We start from the raw sequence: 9,692 nt of genomic DNA on the forward strand, positions 1-9,692 counted from the left end.
TTTTTTTTCTTTTTTGTGGCTTTTCCCTTTTGTTCTGATTCCTCTTTTACAACATGACTAATGTGAAAATATGTTTAATATGATTGAGCACGTGTAACCTATATCCGATCACTTGCCGTCTTGGGGAGGGGAGAGAGAAGGGAAGCAGGGAGAAAAATTTGGAGCTCAAAATCTTACAAAAACGAATGTTGAAAACTATCTTTCCAAAAGACTCATGTTGGAAAATGCTATCCACATGCAGAGAAAGAGAAATCATATGTTTAATATGATTGTACATGTATACCCTATATCAGATTGTTCGCTGTTTAAAAGTGAATGTTGAGAACTATCTTTGCATGTAATTGGAAAAAATAAAATGCTATTAAGTGGGGAAAAATTTAAAAAGACACTAAAAAAAGAAAATAATAACAATAAAAAAAGAAATCTAAGTCTGGACTAATGGCCCCATTCCTGCTCATTGTGTTTGCTCAGATGGGACTAGGTAAGTGTTGATTCTCCCTTTTGTCAGACAGATGATATGGAAATTGCTAAGTCTCTTTGACCAAGATTTGGGTGACCCAAGTCACATACACCAAGATCCTCATTGTAAGATAGCCCACCCTGTCACTGTAATATTCATTTTCTCATTAATTATTAACCAGTCAGAGTTGATTGCCAACCCTTAGGAAGACCTACTCTTCAAAGGGCACATAAATTGTGAGCCCATTGCCATGAGGGGTCTTTGGTCTGAGAGAGAGAAGGCCAAATCCTTTTATTAAGATGCTGGCATTATTAATAAAATGATTAAATTATCCAGAAATTATGTCTCTTGAACCTTTTTAAATGCCATAGTCCCAACAATACTGCTACTAGGTCTGTACCTTAAGGAGATCAGAGAAAAAGGGAAAGGACTCATATGTACAAAAATATTTATAGTAGCCTTTTGATGTTTTTGTGGTGGCAAAGAATTGGAGACTGAGGGGATGCCCATCAATTTGGGAATGACTGAACAAGTTGTGGTATATGATTGTGATGGAGTACCATTGTGCTATAAGAAATTATGAGCAGGATTATCTCAGAAAAATCTGGAGAGATTTGTATGAACTGATAGAAAGTGCAGTGAGCAGAACTAGGAGAACATTGTACCCAGTAACAGAAATATTGTAAAGATAATCAATTGCGAAAAATTTAGTTGCTCTGATTAATACAATAATCCAGTGCAACTCCAAATAACTCATGATAAAACATGCTGCCTATCTTCAGATGATGAACTTGGAGGGCAGACTGAAGCATATTTTTTTCTCTTTGTTTTTCTTGCTTTGGGAGGGGGTGTGTGGTGGGTCATGGCTAATGTAGAAATATGTTTTGCGTGACTTAAATGTATAATGGGGATCATATTTCTTGACTTTTCAATGGGTGGGGGAGGGGCTGGAGAGAGAATTTGGAACTGAAAATAAAAATAAATTTTTTTAAAACTTAAAAAAAATTACCATGTCATAGGAAAAGGTCATTTGGTGGTAAAGGAGAAGGTAAGACCCCGCCCCCCCAGAAGAGAGATAAAAGAAGTCTAAGTAGCCTGTCAGATCTTAGTGTCTTCATAAGACTGTAAAACATCAACCCTAAAAAGTATTTGGGGGGAAATTTTAAATTTCCAGCGAAGTCATTGTCTCCTTTGAGGGAGTGCTCTCCTCCCCCTAGCCCTGAACCTGAGAGCTAATAATTGATCCTGAACAGGTGAGTGGAGGCTACAGAAGAGAGCTCACAGGGTGTCTTAGGTGGCAGATTTGGAGACTTTGATGAATTCGTGTTCTTATCTTTGTATGGCCTCCTTTTCACCAGTTGCAGATCGTAGCCCATCTGTAACTTTTCATCCTGTAATATCTTTTTCATGTCATCTTCCCCCCCACAATCAATTTTACTGTGATAGAAGATGTGTTGCCAGACACCTCCCCTGGCTCATACATCTGCTTTTAGCTATCTTCAGGGATAGCCAGCTGTCAGATGGGTTATGATTTACTTAACCAACTGGGGGGTGTAGAATCTGTTTTGGCCAGCAGAAGATGCAGGATTACACTTCTCAATGATGGAGGTCTTCCTCACTGTTCACAAGACTGAGCCTGGACTTCATACAAGCCATGTAGCTGGTTCCCCACCCCCACATACCACCCCCATGCCCCTCTTATCCCCTGATACTCCCTCCCTCTTTCTATCTAGAGCAAGGGATAGGACATGAAATGTGCCTAGAAATCACAAAGCACAAATGGGAAATATCTCATCTCTGCTACCAATTCCCCATCCTCATTTTAGGGGTTTCATTCTTGACAAACTACTCTTATTCATAGATCTTAATCACTCTACCTTTTAATTGCCATGTTTTATTGAAATATTAGATCATAGAATAATAGAGAGCTTGAATGGGAAGAGAACTTAGAGGCCATTTAATGTAATCTTCCTTATAGATGACGAAACTGAGGCTAAAGGAGGTAAGTGACTTGTACAAGTTCACACAGAGTGGGATTGGAAACCAGGTTCTCTGATCCCAGAGTCAGTGCTCTTTTGAAATTTTATAATAAGGTAACTACAATGGGAGGATAGCAGGATTGTACTGCTGTTCATGATCTATTCCTCTTTTCCTCACGCCTCCCTCTGGATGATACATAGGGGAAAGGACAAAGGGACAAAATTTTGCTTTTGGAACTTATCCATATGGCATCGGAATACTCCTTGGCCGAGCCCACAGGGGCTGAACTCAGCCATTTGGTCTCTCTATGTTCAGTGCTAGGGACACTGGCCTCTAATGAAGGGGTGGCTTTTTGTATTCAGACAACCAGGAAGCCATGTCAATGGCTTGAGCCTTAGTCCTCTGAGCCAATTAAATCTCAAGGACAGTTTTAATATCAATTTTTAAAAAAACTAGCCAAACCTACATGAGTCTGGCCTTATGATATTCTGCTTATCACATTCCACTCCTTTGTTGCAAGGTTCTAAAGGTCTTCTATCAGATCTAAATAGTTTTACATCCACAAAGATGTTAAAAACACACCAGACCAAAGATGTAAAAAACACACCAGACACATCAGAAAATCCAAGAAAAGGGGCAGGTAGGTGGCGCAGTGGATAGAGCATGGGCCCTGGAGTCAGGAGGACCTGGGTTCAAATCTGGCCTCAGACCCATAATACTTCCTAGCTGTGTGACTCTGGGCAGGTCATTTAATCCCAATTGCCTCACTTAAAAAACAAAAAAGAAAAGAAAACCCAAGAAAAAAAATTACAGCCCAGGTCAGCATAGGGAGACAGACAGAAAAGTCTAGATACTGGGGATGGGCTGGCATGGTGTGCAGTGTACAGGAACTGAAAGTGCATAGGGCAAGAAGAGGTACCAGACCCATACAGGGAGACCCTGATCTTGTGCAAGGTATGGGAACAGGTGCTAACTGACAGCTCTGTTGCTCACTGTCCTGTTCAGGGTAGATCCAGGGCAGACTGAGGAAGGGAAGGATGAAGAGTGTGAACTATGGTGTGAACTGAGCTATAAACAAGTTCCTAAAAAAACAGTAGCCATATGGCTGTGACCTCAGGAGACAGGAGAATGAGGTCTTAGCTCTAGCCTCCAGTTCAAGCCTGTAGTAGAATAACCAGGGCAGGAATCCCAGACCAAAGCTCTATCACTCTGAATTTCAGAGCTTTATAACTGACTGACAGTGGTTAAGTCCAGCAGTGGTCTTCTACTGGAATTTCCAACTAGGGGCAAACCAACAGTAGTGTTGCACAGACACCCCCTCCCCCTACCTCAGAAATTTACAGAGCTCAGACCTGGAGTGATATAATCAGGCTTTGCCCTAGATTGCAACAACAAGAAAGCACCACTATGCTCCCAGTCCCTTAAGCTTATACCCTAGGAGTCATCCTGGACTCCTCACTATATCTCAGTCTCCATATCAAAGGTGTTGCCAAGGCCTGTCCATCTCACCTCTGTAACATCTTTCAAATATGCCCCCTTCTCTCCTCTCTGACCCCATCCTGGTACAGGCCCTCATCACTTCATGCCTGGCCTCTTTGTAGTACCTGCTGTTGGGTTTGCCTGTCTCAGGTCTTTCCCCACTCCTATCTATCCTCCATTCATCCACCAAAGTGATCTTCCTAAAGCTCCAATCTGATCACATCACTCTCCTACTCAATAAACTGCAGTGACTCCCTATCACCTGTTTATTACACATTAGGTTTGGGAGCTTTTATACCACACTGTGGAACCATGCTGTGCTACCATTTTACTTAAAGCTCTTGATCCTTTTCAGACAAAATGCCCCTCCCAAAATCTTTGTCCTAGCCTCCAAACATCATCATGACTTCAACCTCCAGCTCTGTTGTACACCTCTGACCACATCTCTACCCTGCTCAAAAATCCCAGTGGCTCCCTAGTTCTTCTAGGAGGAAGTCCGTGACAGCCATAGCCCTGAACAATCTGCTAGATTACATAAGGTAAGGGTGGTTTGGGTAGAGATAAGTAAGAGGGACATAACCAAAGTCATGTCCTGTAGAGGGCCTGATCTGAGGAGTCTAAAATGGGATAAGGAATTTAGGTCAGAGTTTGATTCTTTCCTTTTCCTACCCTTAAGGGCTCACTACTCAGGATGTTTGGCTCACCATTCTCCCATATTGGGAGGTTTGAGAACATTCTGACCAAACCTTGAACCTTGATAACAAGCAGGTGTGCACAATAGAAGTCACACAGGAGGGCTGGGGGAAGATCTTGGGAATGCCTCGGGGGTGATTGTTAGTAACTATGCAGCTTTTACTATTTAAACTGTGACTCTCAGATGAATAAACGGCTCAGTCTTCACTGACCGGTCTGGCCCACGGCTCATTTTGCGTTCTCCCGTGAGGTGCCTCACTTGCTGCAGGCAACAATGTCCCTCAAGCCCTTCATTAGAATAAGCCTACCTTTCATTATAATATTCATTCTCTCTTTAATTGTTAATCAGAGCTGATTTCTATCTGTCAGTAACACCCACCCTCCAAAGGGCATGTAAGCATTGATTGCCCTCTGTGATTCATCTTTGCTTTATGAAAGAAAACCGAATGCCCATCCTTTTACTAATTATTCTCTAGCCATAATTAATAAAACTATTAATTACCCTGAAACTAAGTCTCTCAAACTTTTTATGTCACAGTTTGGCAACGACAAAAAGGACCAGAGCTCTGCACTCCAGATTCTTAACAGATTAACAGATTCTCTCCCTTATATCTTTTCGGGTCTGATGGGGCAATGGGACCCCTAAAAAAAAGTCCTTGAACTTTCTCACACATTTCAGCCCTGGGCATCTGGCCCATCCCAGTATAATCCTTTCAACTGTCCTTTCATGGGGGGAGGGGGCAAGCTAGACCAGCCTTTCATTCTCTGTTACCTCTGGAGCACCCTAGGCTACTTGCCGCTCTTTAATCCCATCAAGATCTTTTCACTGACCCTTTTTCCCTTTTTCTATATGAAAGTATCATTCTTGTAAGAAAGATTTTAGGGGGTTAGGCTTCCACAGCAGGATAAGAAATTCCAAGATCTTGTGGAGAGTCCCTCAAGTAATCAGAAAGTACTCCAAACTTTTCTATAAACAACTAGTTCTTAAGAAAGAGCCCTAGAGGCTAAACCGGTTGCAACCAGCCGGGTTCAAGGACTGGGCTTCTACCTGGCAAAGGCTTTTCTCCACTGTGCTTAATAAGCTTATTGAATATGAACCGACACACCCCAAGGGTGGAGATAGCTGCCATTTTTGAACATGGGACCCATAAAGTGGGCAGAGTTAACAGACATAGACAAACATGCATGCAATGGGCTGTCCAGGAAGGGTGTAACTCAAATGAACCAGACCACTAATAGCCCTGATGGGTGGAGTATGTATCTTACTAACGGTTTAAAAGTTGTTTCTACCACTGAACCAGTGCCCACATGCTACTAAAGTGCATTGTACACTTTTTAGTAATAAAGACTTTCCTTCACTCACTCACTGTAGTAGATTTTTGTTTCATATTTTTCTAATAATTCTCACCCCCATTAAGTGCAAATTCTTAGAATCTTGTCTGTCCAACTGGTGTTATAATAAAACCTCACTACTCTGACTGAAAGAAGGCTTAAGTGATCGAATTCTTTCAAGGCAGACCCACCCTGTACCCTCGCATTTTGGGGTTCCTAGCACCCCTAGACCACATCATATTTGGTTCCCTGACCAGTAATCAAACCTGGGCCACTGGAGTGAAAGTGTCCAATGTTAACCACTAGAATTCCTTCATAAGAGGGGAGCTTCCTGTTAGGACTCTGAAATTTATATTCTATGTCTGTTTTATCTGTTTTTACACTTCAGTACTCTTAATTTTCACTCTCAACAGCAGGGGTCTCCTTGATGCAGACTACAGAGACAAATTGTGTAGGTATATGTGTGCACAAACTTTTGGGGTGTTGGGCCACCTGGGAAATTTGAGTTTCATTTGAAATTGCTGCCTGAGCAATTTCAGTCCTGCTATAACGGGCAGGTGTGACTTGAAGTTTCTTGCAGGTAAGGTTTCAGAAAAGAAACTGAAGCAAGTTGTGAGAACACCAACTGCAAAAAGCTAAGAAATTAAATTAAGAACTCCTTTGAGTAGTAGGTCTGAGTGTAGGATTGGGTATGGCACTGAGTAAAAATAAAATCTTCAGTGAGCAGAGTAGGAAGTAGGTACAGGTTAAGTTACTGAGTAGGAAGAAATTGCCTTGAGTAGAGTCAGTATTGGGTGTGGTTCGAAGAGTGTATTAAGAGCCCTGATCTAAGGAATTAGGTTAAGTAATTGGATAGAAGATATTGCCTTGAGCAGAGTAGAAGGCAATCCCAAACTAGGAAAATAATTTTTATATCTCAGCTTTGATTTCTGGTAACTAAGGATCTGTATATTTTTTGTCTATGTCTGTCCCTTGGTCTCTGTGAGATTTGCAAAGATATAGCCTGCATTTGCTAGGTGGGAGAACTGAAAAAGGTAGGTGAGACTCCCTCAGGCTATAAAGCTTAAAGAGGTAATTTAAGAGGAAAAAAAAAAAGGAATTCTCTTTCTGTATTTTGATTTTGGCCAAAATCCAAAGACCTACAGGAAAGGGGGAACTTAATCCTGATTTATAAAAAGTTTTGGATTTGGAGGTGGAATCAGAGAATCACTTCCTTGAAATAAAACTGCTATAATTTTTCTTGGGTGTGGCATTAGCAGCCACTGTAAATTGATAATGATCTCAGACCAAGCCACCCACAGAATCTACCTTAAAACAGCCATAGAGTGAAAGGGAAACTCTTGGGTCAGTTTAAGAATTTTTATACATTAAGAGGACTAAAAATAGTAAAAACAGTATAGCCAAAGGGATTCCCTTATATGAATCAGAGAAAATATTGAAAGAAAAGGCAAATAGGATTATATATATATAAATTTATTTATTTTTAGTTTTCAACATTTACTTCCACAAGATTTTGAGTTCCGTATTTTCACCCCATCTTGCCCCTCCCCCACCCCAAGATGGCATGCATTCTAAATACCCCTTCCCCTAGTCTGCCCTTCCTTCTATCTCTCCCCCTACCCCTTCTCTTATCCCCTTCCCCTTCTATTTTCTTGTAGGGCAGGATAGATTTCTGTACCTCATTTCCTGTATTCCTTATTTCCCAGTTGCATGTGGAAACTTTTTTTTTTTAAACATGTGTTTTTAAAACTTTGGGTTCCAAATTTTCCCCCTTCCTCCCACCACACCCACCCTCATTGAAAAGGCCAGCAAGTCAAAGAGGCCATACATATGTAGTTATGCAAAACACTTCCCTGTTGTGAAAAACTAACTGTATTTCCCTTAATCCTATCCTGCCCCCCCCATTTATTCTATTCTTTCTTTTGACTCTGTCCCTCCTCAGAAGTACTTCCTTCTGATTACCCCTTTCCCAATCTGCCCTTCTCTCTGTCATCCCACTGCTCTCTTGTCCCTTTCCTCCCCTATTTTCCTGTAGGGTAAGACAGATTTCTATACCCAATTGAGTGTGTATGTTATTCCCTCCTTAAGCCAAATCTTATGAGAATAAGATTCCCTCATTTCCTCACACCTTCCCCTGTTTCCCCTCCACTGTAAGAACCTTTTCTTGTCTGTTTTGTGTGAGATAATGTACCCCATTCTACCTCTCCCTTTCTCTTTCTCCCAGTATAATCCTCTCTCACCCCTTAATTTTATTCTCCATATATCACCCCTTCATCTTCAACTCACCCTGTGCCCTCTATCTATCTATCTATCTATCCATCTATCTATCTATCTATCTACATACATATAATTTTTTCCCTCCAACTACCTTAATACTGACAAAGGTCTCATGAGTTACAAATATCATCTTTCCATGCAGCAATGTAAACAGTTCAACCTTAATAAGTCCCATATGACTTCTTTTTCCTGTTTGCCTCTTCATGTTTCACTTGAGTCTAGTATTTGAAAGTCAAATTTTCTATTGAGCTCTGGTCTTTTCATCAAGAATGCTTGAAAGTCTTCTATTTCACTGAATGACCATTTTTTCCCCTGAGGGATTATACTCAGTTTTTTGCTGGGTAGGTGATTCTTGGTTATAATCCTATCTCCTTTGCCCTCTGGAATATTATATTCCATGCCCTGTGGTCCCTTAATGTAGAAGCTGCTAAATCTTGTGTTATCCTGATTGTGTTTCCACCATACTTGAATTGTTTCTTTCTGGCTGCTTGCAATATTTTTCCCTTGACCTGGGAACTCTGGAATTTGGCTACAATATTCCTAGGAGTTTTCCTTTGGGGATCTCTTTCAGGAGGAGATCTGTGGATTCTTTCAATTTCTATTTTGCCCTCTGGTTCTAAAATATCAGGGCAGTTTTCCTTGATAGTTTCTTGAAAGATGATGTCTAGGCTCTTTTTTTGATCATGGCTTTCAGATAGTCCAATAATTTTTAAATTCTCTCTCCTGGATCTATTTTCCAGGTCAGTTGTTTTTCCAATGAGATATTTCACATTGTTTTCTAATTTTTCATTCTCTTGGATTTGTTCTACTGTGTCATGATTTCTCATAAAGTCACTATCTTCCAATTGCTCTATTCTAATTTTTAAGGAAGCATTTTCTTCAGTAAGCTTTTGGACTTCCTTTTCCATTTGGCCAATTTTGCTTTTTAGGGTATTCTTCTCCTCACTGGCTTTTTGGACCTCTTTTGCCATTTGGATCAGGCTGTTTTTTTTTTTTTAGGCACTTGGGGTTAAGTGACTTGCCCAGGGTCACACAGCTTGTAGGAGTCAAGTGTTTGGTCTGAGACCAGATTTGAACTCAGGTTGTCCTGATTTCAGGGCCGGTGCTCTATCCACTGTGCCACCTAGCTGCCCCCAGGCTATTTTTTAAGGTATTATTTTCTTCAGTATTTCTTTGGGTCTCCTTTAGCAAGCTGTTGACTTGTTTTTTATGATTTTCTTGCATCACTTTCATTTCTCTTCCCAGTTTTTCCTCTACTTTTCTTACTTGTTTCTCAAAATCCCTTTTGAGCTCTTCCAAGGCCTGGGACTGATTCATATTTTTCTTGGAGGCTTTGGATGTGGGAGCTTTGACTTTGTTGTCTTCTTCTGGTTGTATGTTTTGATCTTCTTTGTCACCAAAGTAAGATAATATAGTCTGACTCTTTTTGCGAGGTTTGCTCATGATCCCAGCCAACCACTCGAGTTTTAAA

This window comes from Phascolarctos cinereus, unplaced genomic scaffold (genome assembly GCF_003287225.1).
Source record: "Phascolarctos cinereus isolate Bilbo 61053 unplaced genomic scaffold, phaCin_HiC Scaffold_8;HRSCAF=390, whole genome shotgun sequence".
Classification (NCBI taxonomy): Eukaryota; Metazoa; Chordata; class Mammalia; order Diprotodontia; family Phascolarctidae; genus Phascolarctos; species Phascolarctos cinereus.